Consider the following 15,774-nt stretch of genomic DNA (forward strand, 5'->3'; position numbering starts at 1 on the left):
CACTATAAATGTCTTCCAGGAAAGACTGTTTCCCCATATTTAAACAATACTGTGTCACCCCTCTCTCTATAGATCTTGACACACCGAACTGACGGTCGACCACTGATCAATGTTGGGCTGTCAGTGAACGTCTGTCGCCCTAGTTTTTGTGATTTGTCCCACATTGTTGGCCCTTGTTGGCCTTGGTCTTTTTTTTTTGGCTGATTTAGTGTGTTAAATCAGTGGTCATCTAGTTTCCCTTTTTGAATGAAAAATACAGAATACCACCATCTGTTGGTGTAGAGAGTTTTTCCTCTGATGCAGGCACAGAACACAAGTGCTGGCCGTCAGCTGTAGTCTTAGCAGTGTGTTCATGTGCAGCTTTTTCATCGAGATGTAGGTGACATGAGGCAAGGCAGCAATCGACGTTAGTTGCTGCTAGGTCTTTGATGTCGGTTTGGTGTGTCTGAGCCTTACAGTATGTCGGCCAATTTTGCACTTCATCTTCCAGTGTGGCTGTTCAATGCAAAGACTGCAGAGATTCAATTATGTTTAGCATTAGAACTGAACAATCAGTTGATTAATTGCTAAGACAAATAATTAACCAATCAATCAATCAATCAATCAATCAATCAATCAGTATGTTTATTCACATATCAAGGAAAACGTGTGAAGTTGAACTCACGAAAGACATGTGAAATGGGGTCACCCCAGAGAAGTTAATTAATTAGCGACTGTTTTGATAATCAAATAATCATTTAGTCATTTTTAAAGGAAAAACAAGACAGATATTTGCTGGTTACACCTTCTCAAACATGAGAATTTGCTGCTTTGGAAGGTCCCTAGTTAGATACAGGATGAATCTCGGTGAGCTAAATAAAAGAGCAGCACTCATTTATTTCCACCAATGCAGGCTATTTTCATCAACTGTTCGCACATTGTCCTATGAAAAGCAATGCACCCAAATGTGTACATATCCCTGCGATCATGTGACCAATACACTGATGGGAGTAAACAAGAAAGCGGTCCCAAGTGGTCTTGTAAAGAGGCAGGTTGGGGTGGGGCATGGGTCATAAGAATGCGGACTTTCCCCAGGAGATGAGTGTTTGGAAGTGTGTGAGCTCTGAGTCATTTTAAGGTACGCCCTCATGTTTGTTTTCCTAAACCCAACCTCAGTAACTTTACTTGTCTAACCCTAACCTCTATAACTTGTTAACTTGTTGTATGTTAATTACATATCATGGGTCTCTTGTTTGTAGGATATAATACAAACTGTTCTATGAGGATACATTGACCAATGAGATGCAAACCCCTCTGGTGTACCTGCTCAGTGGCCAACAGGTCAGACTGTGGTTCTACTGGGGAGATTCCTGGTGTTATTTGTGTTAAACTGTTGTGTTTCTGAAACTGCTGTCAGTAAAATGTTTGTGGATAAGTAAAGGTTAAAAGTCAAACTTTGCATTACTAAGCTGGGACCATTACATTTTGTGTCACAGTGAACATTTTGGCATGATGGTAATGCTACAGGAAAAGGTCATGAGTTAAAATCAAAGGCCACAGATATCCTGATATGTGAGGATAACATCATCAGCTCCCACCACAAGCAGTGCAAACACAAAATGCATGTGTATAATGCAACAGATTTGTACTGACTGATTCCCACATTTATAGATGCTGACAAAGTCTACGCAGACATGGTGAACAGAAACTGACAGCAACCGCTGTCACCTATTATAAACTTATTTTGCTCAGTGACCAAACATTCCTGTGGGGTGACTCACAGTGTGAAGTGAGCCACAGTTCACAGAATGACCACTGTTGCTGGTCAGGACACAGAGGGCTGCCAAGGACTGGGACACACTTGACTGGCTCCAACCAGGACCATGGAAACTAAGATCACTGACACATAAACCATACCATTGTTCATTTGTTTGCACGGCACATGCCTCTGAGTACACAAGTACAATAATTCATCAGTCTTTACTAGAAAGTATTACACTCTACACAGGAGGTGTGTAGTGTGAGCAGCACATTGGCAGAGCAGCAGCACCTTAAGTGCTTCATCTGTGTCTACACAGGATGCGTTCAGGCACAGTATTGAATGTAGGTCAGATGTGTTTTGGCAGTGCTCAAAGTCCAACACTCAATCACTATAACAGAGCAAAAAAAGACCTGAAGCGTAAGTATGCAGTTACACGTCCTGTGTAGACAGCTGGATTGTTTAAAGTAGGGGTGCATCTTTTTCTTTAGTTGAGATGGAAGACTGAAAAACGCAACTGAAATGCCTCCTGTTAAGACATGGCATGGGTACATACTGTATGTTCAGTTTGTGCTTAAGCCTCCAGACCCAGTGTCCATTAGGGCATCAAATATTTATTAGTTTCAGCCGATGAAATGGCACATTTAATAAATTTAATAAATATAAGTGGAATACTTGAACTCTATAAATGACATTTATAGAGTTCAAGTATTCCACTTATATTTATTAAATTTATTAAAAAAAAAAAATAAAGTGTACTCTACTCAGCAGTAGCTCAGTCAGTGGGGACCAAGTATGGAGTCTGGACTGGCAGTTGGAGAGCTGCCAGTTCACCTCCTGGGCACTGCTGAGGTGCCCTTCAGCACGGCACCGAACCCCTAAACTGCTCCAGAGGAACTGTTTATGACTGACCCTGCACTACCCCCTTGTTGCATGTGTGTGCTGTGTCTAGGGAGGATTTGCGAAAAGATGCATTTTAACTGCCAACTGCTTGTGTAGATTGACTAATAATCAAGTAATTTTAACAAATACTTTTTAAAAAATCAGTGGTGTCCAACCTTGCTCGTAATGGACCCCTTTTTATGATTGAGTAAACTGATGACCCCTGACTTAGGGACATATTATATGGATATTTCATGTTATATTCAATGCAGAACAATAACAATTCAGAACAACTGATAAACTGTACAATTAACCTAAATACTGAACACAACAGCTGCAGGAAGTTTGTGTAAATTGAGTGATTTGGATGAATTCTGAGCAGATTATTTCCTGTGAATATTACATCAAAGATGAGTTTTCCTGATATTTGTACATCTTCATATGATTCTCTTTCTATACTATGTTTTTTTAGAAACGGCTATTTATTCTCATAGTTCTACCTCCACCAGCTGCAACATTAAATGGTGCACATGAACACATGAATCAATTAACAATAATGACCTGATATATATATATAGAGTAACCTGTGGAACCTCTGGTCAGGGACAAGAGAGGAAAAACTTCCCATCAGGCTTAATCTAGCACATATATAATAATGTTTTTGTTGCACTGTGCCAAGCCCAGCAGGGTATAGTGGGCTTAGTTTTAAGTTTTAAGCACAAGTGAGGATACTAGTATCATATGAAACTAGAAGAACTAAAGATTCCAGTGGTACCTACCATCTTATGCTAGCTTGAAGCTTCTAAGGTAAAGAACGCTCCAAAGTTAGGCTAAATTTTAGCGAGCGATGCAAGACAGCACGGCCATTTTCACAGACATCCCTTGACCTCTCACCTCAAGACATCTAAATGAAAATGGGTTCTGTGGGTACCCACAAGTCTCCCTTTTACTCACATGCCCACTTTATGCTAGTACAACACAATTTAGGCACAAACTATGCACTTTTTTGCGTACATTATAAATGCTAGGCTAGGCTCCCTAAACAGTCTTGGAAATCTCCAAGTGTCAAAAGTTTTTCATTCCAAATCACAGCATGGCTTTGATGATGTTCCTCAAGGTCTTGGTGTCTTAACGAAATACTTTGGGGGGATTTTTGATCATTTTCAGTAAATCTGGTAAAACATTCTTAAGGTTAGCACCCAAACTGTTTAACAAATTACATCAACCCAAAATTGCTTCAACAAGACATAATTGGGTATGGGAATGGCCATCATATACTTCCATCATAATGTTCAAAGCCCTTATACACTCTAAACCTTTAAAATTTAAACATAAGCCTTACCAAAACATGATGTTTATCACAGATGTATGACTAGAAAACTTGAAACACATTGCTGAGGTGCATCTTAAATTAAACTTCAGGTACCAGCTTTCAGATGATGTGTACCACTTCTATGTAGCACATAGTGTTGACCTTCAACCTCCCTAAAAATATTGCCCCTCACCTCCCTCTGAAAAAAAAAAGTTAAAAAAGGGTCTATGAGGGTCTCAGAGGGTCAAAGTAATGAATACAGTACACTTGCTGCGTATAGGCATTGATATTCACAGTTCATAGTTCCCCACAAATGTGAAGCTTTTAGATTTTTTACCTCAGAGAAAAGTATTAGCATCAATATTAAAACTAGAATTACCGCCCTGCTATGGTATGCCTCCGTACACCAGTCAAGTTTCTCTTACAGTTTACATCCATGTCTGTGAAAACATGGATGCTTCACACACATCATCCCCCGACAGCACAGAAGATCTATCAGCACAGTTTCAAGTTGGATTAGTGTCACCAATTCAGTATCAGACCAAATGTCTCCCCTTCTGTTCCTCAGGTATGGTGTTGAGTAATGGCCAGAAAAGTGTTTTATGCAGAATATAATTATGTCACAGTGAAGCTGACTTTTGACCTTTTGGACAAAAAAATGTTATCACTTCATTATTTTATCCTTTTGGACATCTGTATGAAGTTTTGTCATAATTACTACATGAATTCTTGAGTTACATACAAAACATATTTTGTGAGGTCACACTGACCTTGATCTTTGACCACAAAATTCTAATCAATTCATTCTTTAGTCCAAGTCAACATTTGCGTCAAATTTAAAGAAATTTCCTCAGGGTGTTCTTGAGATATTGCTTTCACAAAAATGAGACAGATGCAATGTCACAGTGACCGTGACCACAGACCACCAAAATCTAATCAGTTCATCGTTGAGTCAAAGTGAACGTTTATGCCACATTTGAAGAAATTCCCTCAAGCTATTCTTGAGGTATCACGTTTACAAGAATGAGACAAGGTCACAGTGACCTTGACCTTTGACCACCAAAAACTAATCAGTTCATTGTTGAGTCAAAGTGGACATTTATGCTAAATTTTAAGAAATTCCCTTGAGGCAATCTTGAGATATCCAATTCACAATAACGGACAGACGGATGCATGGACAACCCAACAAACATAATGCCTCCAGCCACAGCTGTCGCCAGCATGGAAGCATAAACTCACTCCATTAAAAGAAAAGGTCTTGCAGTCAAAGCAGCAGCAAATTATATTTAAGTATTCAAAGACAAAGTAGTAATGCAGTTCTTTTTTACTGTGCACTGTAACAATCTGCATGCAAATCAGAAGTGTATAATACATAAAGTGTCATATTTATACAAAACAACACATAAATCACACTGAACTAGTGGTGCACCAAAACAATGTCACTGACACATGCCATTACAGCATAGAAGAAGCCAAGCACACAGACAGACTGGGGTTTGCAAAGTAATAACAAAAGAGAGCAACTGATTTTAAATGATCCACCTCTTTAAATGAGAACTAAATGACAAGTGGGTGGTATTTAACATAAGACCATACACACACAAGGCATTTTTCTCAATAGGACATTACACTCCTTCTCTCTGACTAAAGATTTAAATCCCTTTTTAAGGGTAAAGGAAAGTATGAATTCAAGGAAAAGTACAACCATATAAAGGTCAATTCAGTGTTGACTTCTAGTCTTACCTCAGCGTCTTACATGTGATCCTATGAGGCTGGGTAAAAGCCTAGCTGCTCCCATGCAGGCTGACTGTCAGCCCGAGCGTCTATCTGCTGCTCTGCGTTTCTGAGCCCACCTGTCGCTTCCTCCTCAACACAGTGTTAGGAAGAAAACTGAGTCACCCTGAGGCACGGCTCGAACCCTGCCTCCACTGTTTGTCTACACTATTGTTTTCAATTCGAGTGTGCCTGTGTGTAGATCAGACAACATGTGTATGTGTATGCGTATGTGTATGTGTCTGTGTGTGCGTTGGTATGTGCAGAGGCTGGTTTGGGTGTGTATAAATAGCACACTGGGGAGGGACAGAGGCTCGCAGAGCAGCTGACTCAACACATTCTAGTTTGGGTGAGTGCTCATCACAAAGAGCAGTATGGCCGGTGCTATTCAAAACACCGCAAGACTGTCCAACCAACACACATGGCAGCATACAACTGCCAGTCTTCACTGTCACCGTAACATTCAGGCCATCTAGGCGATACAACAATCAAAGGCTTTAACATTCACTGAAATTCAAGTTATCTAAGGCTCTACTGCATACCCCTTAAACAGCAATGCAAATAAACTTCACTGGACAAAATATCATCTAAAAACCTTTGAAATGGTCAGGTCTATCGGATATCACTGAAAAATAGGCACTTGGAAACACATGTGTGCTGTGCAGTGTCGCTCTGGTGTTTGAGCGCACCTGCCACGCGCCCTTCATTGAGGACAATGAATTTGAGGGTGCAAAAAATGTGGCACGTGTACAGCCCCTTCAAGTGTTAAAGGAAAAATATTTTCTTTGTTAAAACTGCAACAGTTGTTTTTTTGGCAACTTGCAGGCAGCAGAACTCCACAACAAGCTAAACACACACACAGCCCTGACCACAGACTGTAAAAAATAATGGATGTAGCAATCGTGACGTCACCCATTGATTTTTGGACTCCCGTTTTGAAGCCTCAAGTTAAAGCCGTCACAATCTTGTTTTTTGGAGCCAGGATTGGTCATATTTGGATGAGATTCTGGAGCTGTGGAAAAGTGAGGGGTGGATCTGACTGAGATCCCGAGGACACTATGAGCAGACAACCTGCCACTCAGAGCTAACTGACCCTAATTATGTATAACTTTAAACCTTAATAAAAAAATTCACCCTGCACATTTGTCATGAATTGTGAAATTAGTTATAGAGACCAAAACTATTGTTTTTTTTTTTTTTTTTTTTTACCAGGCTGTGAACATGTTTATTTCTGCTGTAAAGTTTGGTATTTTAAGATGGGAATCTATGGGGATTGACTGGCTTCTGGAGTAAGCCTCAGAGGACATTCAAAGAACTGCAGTTTTTGGCACTTCTGTGTTGGCTACATTTTTCAGCCCTAGAGGCTGCTGCTCAGCCCTGACATGTTATCACCTTGTGAAGTTGTTCTAATATGTTAGGAAACACCTTCCCATTTAGACTAAGGCTGCCCCCTTAACACTGAGGATTCAAAGATGCAGCCTCATGTTGTCAGTCAAACTATACACTATGTGTCATTGTTGCCAGAACAACATGTCAGGCTCTAAACTTTATGGAGCACACAAAATCCCATTTTCAACCTCTTTGACATTTCAACCTCTCTCTAGTGTTTCTTCCTTAGACCCTAAAAGATTGAGCTGCCCTGCAATAAACCACTGGGTCAAGACTGACATTCAGTAGACTATATTCCATCAAATACTACCTGTGTTCATCACTGTCTTTCTCCCGTCTTAGTATATGCGCTGAGCAGTCTAAATCATTCTGAAAATTCTGGATTATGATTAGAGGATGTGGATTCATTTATAATTAATAGACAGTTTAGCATGATGTTTATGATGTGCTTGCAACTAAACTGCAGGTAAAGCCAGTAACCATGGGGCTAAGCTAAAGATCTTGGAGCTAGTGTTATTTGTGTAACCACCAACAACTGACAAGAAGGTTAAATAGCTTCTAAACAGGGACCAAATCAACTGAGAGTAGGAGGAGGAGAGAGGACTTAAAGAGACAGGTCACCCCAAATCAAAAACACATATTCTTCCTCCTATCTGTAGGGCTGTTTATTAAACAACATTGTTTTGGTGTGAGTTGCTGAGTGTTGGACCTATCAGCCATAGAGATGTCTGCCTTCTCTCCACTATAATGGAACTAGAGGGCACTCAGCTTGTGATGTTTAAAGTGCCAAAGAATTGACTTGAAAAAAACAGCAATGTGTCTCTTCAGAAACCATGACCTGGTTATTCAAGATAATTCACAGACCTTGGTGTAAGCAGTTTCATGTGTGAACTATTTTCTTTCTACTGAACCACACCTGCCAATTGTCCTCCTTGGCTAAGCTATAACTTTAGCTAGCTCAGTGGTGCTAAGTGAGCTAGCAGTAGATATAATTAATGTATAAATTAATATATATTTATAAGTTAATTACTGCAAGTAAGTGGGATAATATTCTCCAAGTTGTACATTCCATGATTGCACTGGGTGATGCTGCTTGTCAGGTATTATCCCTTACTTAATCCCTCACATTTGGAAATAGTCTGAGTTCAAACCAGTTTGGCTGGTTGGTAGCATGTAGTAATTAGAAACTCAGGGCATATCAGCAACACCCACACCCACTATCATGTAAATAGTAAAGTGGAATCATTTACCAGTCAGGTTTCTGACAAATGATGTCATTATGGTGGTTATTAATTACAGAGGAACTACACCCATTTTCAAAATTCATACAAAATTCATATGGTCTAAGATAGGCCAAAAATATTATATAAAACAGCTTTCTCCCAAATCCAAAAATTAGAGTGGTAAAATTCAAATGTGTGATGATATGTGAGTATAAAATCTGGAGCTGCTCCACAGACAATGAATTGAGAAAATATGTTCTAGATTAGAGATTACATAAACGCACCCAGGAGAATGTTCTGAGTATATTAGTATATTTTCTGTTTAGCAACTATAACACTACGATGGAATAAAGCTCAATTGGGCATAAAAAGTGAAAACAAACATTCTGTGGGTTCACAAAATAAGTCTCTTGCTGCTCTGGATTTGGTCAATATTAATGTATGATGTGCTTGGATTACCAAGCAGCATGTGGGGGGCAGTAGCTCAGTCCATAGGGACTTGGGTTGGGAACCGGAGGGTCGCCTGTTCAAGTCCCCGTCCAGACCAAAATATGGAGTGTGGACTGGTGGCTAGAGAGGTGCCCCTGAGCAAGGCACCCAACCCCCCAATCGCTCGGAGCGCCTGACCAAAGGGCAGCCCACTCTGACATCTCTCCACTTAGTGCATGCATAGGTCCAGTTTGTGCATGCGTGTGTTCGGACCTGTGTGTAATTGACAAACAGAGTGAAAAATTGTATTTCCCCTCGGGGATTAATAAAGTATATAAAATTTAATTAAAATTAAATGTCTAAGCATCACCACCAACACCACTGTGGTGATGCTTGCTGCTTTAACAAAATCTCTCTCTCTCTCTCTCGTATTCTATGACTGCATCTTGCTAACTTGGCCATTCTGGATGTCACTAACTCGGCTTCTTCTCCGGAGCCTTTGTGCTCCACTGTCACTCAGGTTAACTCATATCGCAGCGGTGCCTGGACAGCGTGACGTGTGTGGTGGTGCTGCTGTCGTGGTCCTGCCAGATGCCTCCTGCTGCTGCTGCCATCATTAGTCATTAGTCATACTTCTTCTGTTATTATACACATATGACTATTGTCACACATGTATACTGCCAGATATTAATACATACTTTCAACATATTGTACCGCAGTAGCCAGAACTATAACTATAACATTATTACTTTCAATAATGTTGTTGTAAGCTACTGTCATTACCTGCATCTCTCTCTCTCTCTCTCTCTCTCTCTCTCTCTCTCTCTGTCTCATTGTGTCATGTGGATTACTCTTAATTTGTTATGCTGATGTGTTCTGTACGACATCTGTTGCACGTCTGTCCGTCCTGGAAGAGGGATCCCTCCTCAGTTGCTCTTCCTGAGGTTTCTACCATTTTTTTCCCCGTTAAAGGGGGTTTTTTTGGGGAGTTTTTCCTTATCCGCTGTGAGGGTCTTAAGGACAGAGGGATGTCGTATGCTGTAAAGCCCTGTGAGGCAAATTGTGATTTGTGATATTGGGCTTTATAAATAAAATTGATTGATTGATTGATTGATTGATTGATTGATTGATTGAAAAAAAAAAAAAAAAAGCTCATCACAGTTTCCCAAAACTCAAGGTGATGCCTTCAAATGTCTTGCCTTGTGCATCCAACATTCCAAGTTTCAAAGATGTTGGTTTTACAATTGTAACAGACAAAGAAAACTACAAAACATTCACATTTAAAAAGCTGAAGCTTGACATAAAAATTTGGCATTTTTTTCTTCAAAATACTGAATCATAGAATACCTGAAACTTAGCACTGCAGTCTGGAAATATGGATAATTACTGTATGATGCAGCAGCTACAATGTAAGAAAAGCAGTAAAGGAGGCAAAAGGGGACTATGTGAAGAAAGTGGAGCTACAGTTCCATAAGGCCGATCCCAAAAACATGTGCCAAGTCATGACAGATTTAAGGATGTACCTATCATATCTCAATTATCGGTATTGAGATTGATTAAGGTATTTTTAACTGATTGGGATCAGCTATATTGAGCTCTATACAGTCTGATCTGATCCTGTATTTCACATCAGCTGTCACGCAGGTGTTTTTACTGGTAAAGCTTTAAATGCACACAACAAGTGCAGCTGACAGCTGCAGTGCAACTTTCCATCTCTACTCCACTCTGCACCTTGCCTGCCAAGAAATACTACACACTATAAATGACAGCAAACAGCAGTATGAGACTGTTTATTAATGTTATTAATCGAAGTTATGGGCACACATTTTACCTCAGTGTGGGAATCTCTTGCGTTTTACTGTCGTCTCTGGTATTTCACCGCAGGTGGTGGAAAGACACACACACCATGCCACTGCAAGTAAAACAAAAACCCTGCAAGCAAAAAGCCAATTAGATTAATTTATCATGTATTCTGCTTAAAGGAGACATTGACAACAAAATAAAAACTCAGCTAACCATGGATTAATAGTACAGTCCGCAAGGCTCTTAAATCACATACAGAAGCATATAAAATAGGGCTCAATGAAGGGGATGTGTCACAATATAAAATTGAATCTTACAAACTGAGGACTGTTGTCAAAGTTGCTAAAAGGCAGTATAAGGATAAGACTGAGGCACTATGTAATGATCGCAACAGCAGGAATATGTGGAAAGGTCTGAGAACTATAACGGATTATAAAGGATGAGATAACACCATGTCTATGTTCTTTGCACGCTTTGAGACTTAGGCTCCTCTGCAAACACTGATGCAAGCAGTATCGCCTGGCCAGGCGGATATTGCTTCTCCTCTGTGTCAGAGCATGAGGTGAGAAGGGTCCTAAAACAAGTGAACAGCAGAAAGGCAGCAGGCCCTGATGGTATCCCTGGGCGACTTTTAAAGTCCTGTGCAGAACTTGCTCCAGTGCTTACCTCAATCTTTTCAATGTCTCTGGCCCATTCAGTTGTCCCTGCATGTTTCAAAAGGTCCATTATCATCCCAGTTCCCAAGAAGACCAACCCTTCATGTCTTAATGACTACCGCCCTGTTGCGTTGACATCAATTGTAATGAAGTGCTTTGAGAGACTAATAAACTGCATCTGCTCCTCTTTGCCTAGCTCCTTCGACCCTCTCCAATTCGCCTACCACCCATACAGAAGTACAGATGATGCCATCCCTTACATACTGCACTCCACCCTCTCACATCTTGACTCTGGAAAAAGGAACTATGCCCGCCTGCTGTTCATAGATTCCAGCTCGGCATTTAACATGATCATCCCCCTCACACTAACCACCAAGTTTAGGGAACTGGGGTTAAGCTCCCCCTTCTGTGCTGGGGTCACAGCTTCCTGACTGATAGGCTGCAGGTGGTCAGGATGAAGGATCACATCTCCAGCTCCACAACTCTGAACACTGGTGCCTCCCAGGGGTGTGTACTGAGCCAGCTCCTCTATTCTTTCTACACCCATGACTGTACAGCTCTAATTCCATTAGGAAGTTTGCTGATGACACAGTGGTTGTTGGCATAATTTCCAATAACAATGAAGCCGCCTACTTGGATCAGGTGGATAGGCTGTCTTTTTGGTGCAGAACCAACAACTGAGACCTGAATGTCACCAAAACCAAACAAATGGTAATAGACTTCAGGAGAGGAAAGCACATGGACAGCTACACCCCACTCAAGATCAATGGGGCATCTGTGGAAAGGGTTGACAGCTTGAAATACCTTGGCATTCACATCTCGACTGACTTAAAGCCCCTACAAGGAACTTTCATTTTGAGTTGATTTTGGCAACCCTGTGGACAAAAGCGGTAGTGTTTTGCCGGAATGAAGCCTACATTTCCCATGAGCTCTAGCGCATATTTTCGTAAAGACGCTTACCTGGCTCGCGCATGTGTTTATTTTGGGGATGAATGAAACAACAAGACGGGAAAACTTTGCCCTCGTTCCTATCAGGGATCCCAGCTCACCTCTGTTGTGCCCCAGCTCTACCTCTCCGGCGTAAGCGCTACTGCCGCCGGGGGAAAACACAGCGGTCGGCTGGTAAGGCTGAAAGACTGTTTGGCGAGCACTTCCACGGCTTCTTGGACTGAGTATGGAGCAGTGCCTTGGCTCTTTATTTCTCAGCACTCGCTGAACCCTGTCGACGGCTGGCTGGTACCTGCCATCAGCCCGGATGAGGTGTTCCAGCCCTGCGGCCCCTGCTCTCCTCGTCCCCGCTGGTGCGGGGTGAATCTGCGCAACCTGCAGCCTCTGCGTGTGGCTCTCTGGACAGCTAATGCTGTGGACCTGCTGGCTCCTGCCAGGATTGGGCTGGTAAATGCTAGATCGCTAGCAAATAAAACATTTATCCTGAAGGATTTCCTGACTCCCCGAGGATTGGGTTTTCTCTGGGTGACTGAGACGTGGCTGACTGGTGGTGAGTCCAGTGCTTTCACAGAACTTTTACCCGATGATTGCTGCTATTTTAACTCCCCGCGGATGTCGGGTCAAGGAGGAGGAATAACAACTATTTATAAGGGTCACTATAAATGTAAGCAGCTAGGTAAGATGACGTGTGCCGTCTGAGTGCCGTAAATCGTTTCGTCTTGGAAGAGACCTGGGGTGGACCCAGAGACAGTTTCCTAAAGGTATGGATATACTATATAGAAATAGCTTATCTTCACATCGATGGTCTCATTTGCTCTTGTAGGTCACGCACAGACATCAGCAGAAACAAGAGACTTTTGCATATCCAGTTAAAAGTTCCTTGTAGCGGCTTTAACATGATCAGCATACGCCAATAGCCTGGTGAAGAAGGCAAGACAACGCCTTTACCATCTCAGGCGGCTGAGGAAATTTAACATCTCCTCAGCACTGCTTACCACCTTCTATATGGCAGCTGTTGAATCTGTTTTGTCCTACAGCATCACAGCCTGGTATGGTAGTTGTAGTTCAAGGGACACATTTGCACGTGGAGTTTACAGACAATACAATTCACTCCAGATAACCTATTTTTAGTAATCTGACACTTTTTAAAGGAATAGAATGTTCTATGTTTTTATGTTCTATGTTTGTTTTTAGTAAAATTGTCTTATTTATTCTGTTTTTAAGCACAGTTGGAGATGTTACATTTTTACATTTCACTGCTGTTATACCAGTACAATTTGCATGTGATGAATAAACTACCTGAACCTGAACTACCTCAGACAGAGGCTGCACCGAAGCAGCGCACAAACACTGGAATCCTCTTCTCTCCTTCTAAAGGGAGAGAGAAATTCCCTTGATGCAGCGTCAAGGCCAAAAAGCTCAAAGAGAGGGTTCTTGTCATGCAGGGTCAAATTTGTAATATTGGGGACTAGAGGAATAGATTTAGGTGCTTTAATGTTCAAAAAACACATTATTTGTCTTATACTACCCATTGCTGGAGCACCTCTATCTGAAACACTGTCTTACCTAGCAAGTATTCAGTTGTTTATAGTCCTTGTTGTTGTTGTTTGACTATTAAAAAAGCATGAAGTATAACATTATCACACAAATTTGTGTTTCATCTTTTTATTAAACTTCAGGTCAACTCATTAATACCAATTTTACTTTTTGTTATTTATAGTCACATTTACCTAATTTATATGAAATTAAACCTATTTTTTGAGTTAAAAAAAAAAGAAATTCTGAATTATTTCAACTACAATAAAAATCAAAGGCAAATGAGTTGATGGATTATTACAGGCTGTGGCATATGTCAAAGTTCTCTCAAAAAATCTCCAAGCTTCAAGCTCCAAAACTAACTTCATAATGAAATGAAAAATACAGAACAGTCCAACAAGTGTGTGTGTGTTCGGGGGTACGCCTCAAATCGATACAGATCTCTTTTGTTTTCGAGACATTCAGTTGTAAGAAGGCTTCATTACACCAAGACAAAAAGTCATCAATAACTGGACCATGGCCGTCCTCATCATCACCAAGCAGGCTGACGACAACCGAGTCGTCAGTGTACTTAATTATGAATCTGTTGTTATAACTGCTATGACACTCGGTGGTGTAAAGAATGTACAAGAAGGCAGATAAGACACAGCCCTGAGGCGAGCCAGTAGAGGACAGAATGCTGGACAGTATCCCATTCACTCACCATTCATTCACACACCATTCAGAAAATCAAGAATCCAACCCGCCCAAACATAGATGCAAATCAAAGGTAACCAATCCACCTTATTTTTCACGGAAACATGGAGGCAAAACAGAACGCAGCCAGCTTCCGTTTTTTTTGTGCGACACTTCCGGTCCAGCACTCTTGACCACTGTGTAAATGGGAATCGCCTTGTTGTTTACCTTGCTGAGTTTAGCTATATATCACATTTTTCACGTTACTATATCACAGTTTAGACTAATCTGATGTTTGTAAAGTCTATAAACACAATGACTGAACAAACATTACTATTTCTGAGTGTGTAATTAATAACATGGTTATCGTGCATTAGCTGGGCTAACCGTTAGCTGTTAGCAGTGTCTGTAATAACTCAATAAATGGTCCGTGAAAAAATATTTTTTCCAGTGGATGTCTTAGTTACAACATGATTGAGCTAACTGGATTAGTTTCATGTATCCGACAACGGGAGGCTTTTAACAGATGACGTCCTGATGTTAGCTTTGCTGCTGCTGTTAGCTGTCCCTGTCAGCTGCAGCCACTGATGCTTTCTAGACATCGTGATTTCCCAAAACTGAATAAATACCACACATAGCGACACAAAACTGCTTTGCTAGCTCAACCATGTTGTAACGGCTGGATGGTTGATGCGTACATGCTCGGGTGCTATCAGAGCCGATCTGCGCATCACTATGGCTTAATAATCAACTCAGTCAATAAAAACAACCTGTCCTGTGTTAGGAGTGTGTGTCGCTGACAGAAAGAAATAAAGAAAGAAAGAAAAGGGAAAAAAAGATAGAAAAGCAGTGTACACCTCACATATTTATTTCTCACAATTGCGCACACGTTTGGCTGGCATGCAGAAGCACTGTCTGTGTGTTGAGGGTGCGAGCCGCAGCTTCAGCTGCTCAGGTAGAGAGGCTTAGCCCGGTGTGTTATTTCACTGATTCGGTTCTGCAGGTTCTCTGCTGGTACACTGGAGACGGGGATCAAGCAGTTTGTCTCACTCGGGATAGATTGTGCTTTTTTGGTTCATAGTTTTTGATTGACGTGCGATTTATTCGCGTTTAAAGGGAATTATTTTTACCAGCAATTACCGGATAACGTAAACGTGGGCACAGTTATCTATATAAAATACACAGACTAACTAACTAACTAACTGATTGACTAACATAAACAATTGAAAATTGAAAAAAAAAACAGCTTGCACCGTTAGCTCCAGTAAGGGAAAGCATGAGGGAAAGCGGCTGACCGGAAGTCACGCACAAAAACACAGAAGTTGATCACTATTTACTTCCCTGTTTGAAAATAAGGTAGATAGTTTTTCTACCAGGACGTGCGGCTGGATGGTGTTAAACGCTGATGAA

At 41.1% G+C, this 15,774-nt stretch overlaps 1 protein-coding gene across 3 annotated transcripts in view; it reads right to left on the reverse strand.

Annotated features, from left to right (window-relative positions):
- Positions 1-15,774, reverse strand: part of LOC125889079 (kinase suppressor of Ras 1-like) — a 109,656-nt gene that overhangs the window by 53,152 nt on the left and 40,730 nt on the right. The window lies entirely within an intron of this gene.

The sequence above is a fragment of the Epinephelus fuscoguttatus genome, linkage group LG5, assembly GCF_011397635.1.
Source record: "Epinephelus fuscoguttatus linkage group LG5, E.fuscoguttatus.final_Chr_v1".
Lineage (NCBI taxonomy): Eukaryota > Metazoa > Chordata > Actinopteri > Perciformes > Serranidae > Epinephelus > Epinephelus fuscoguttatus.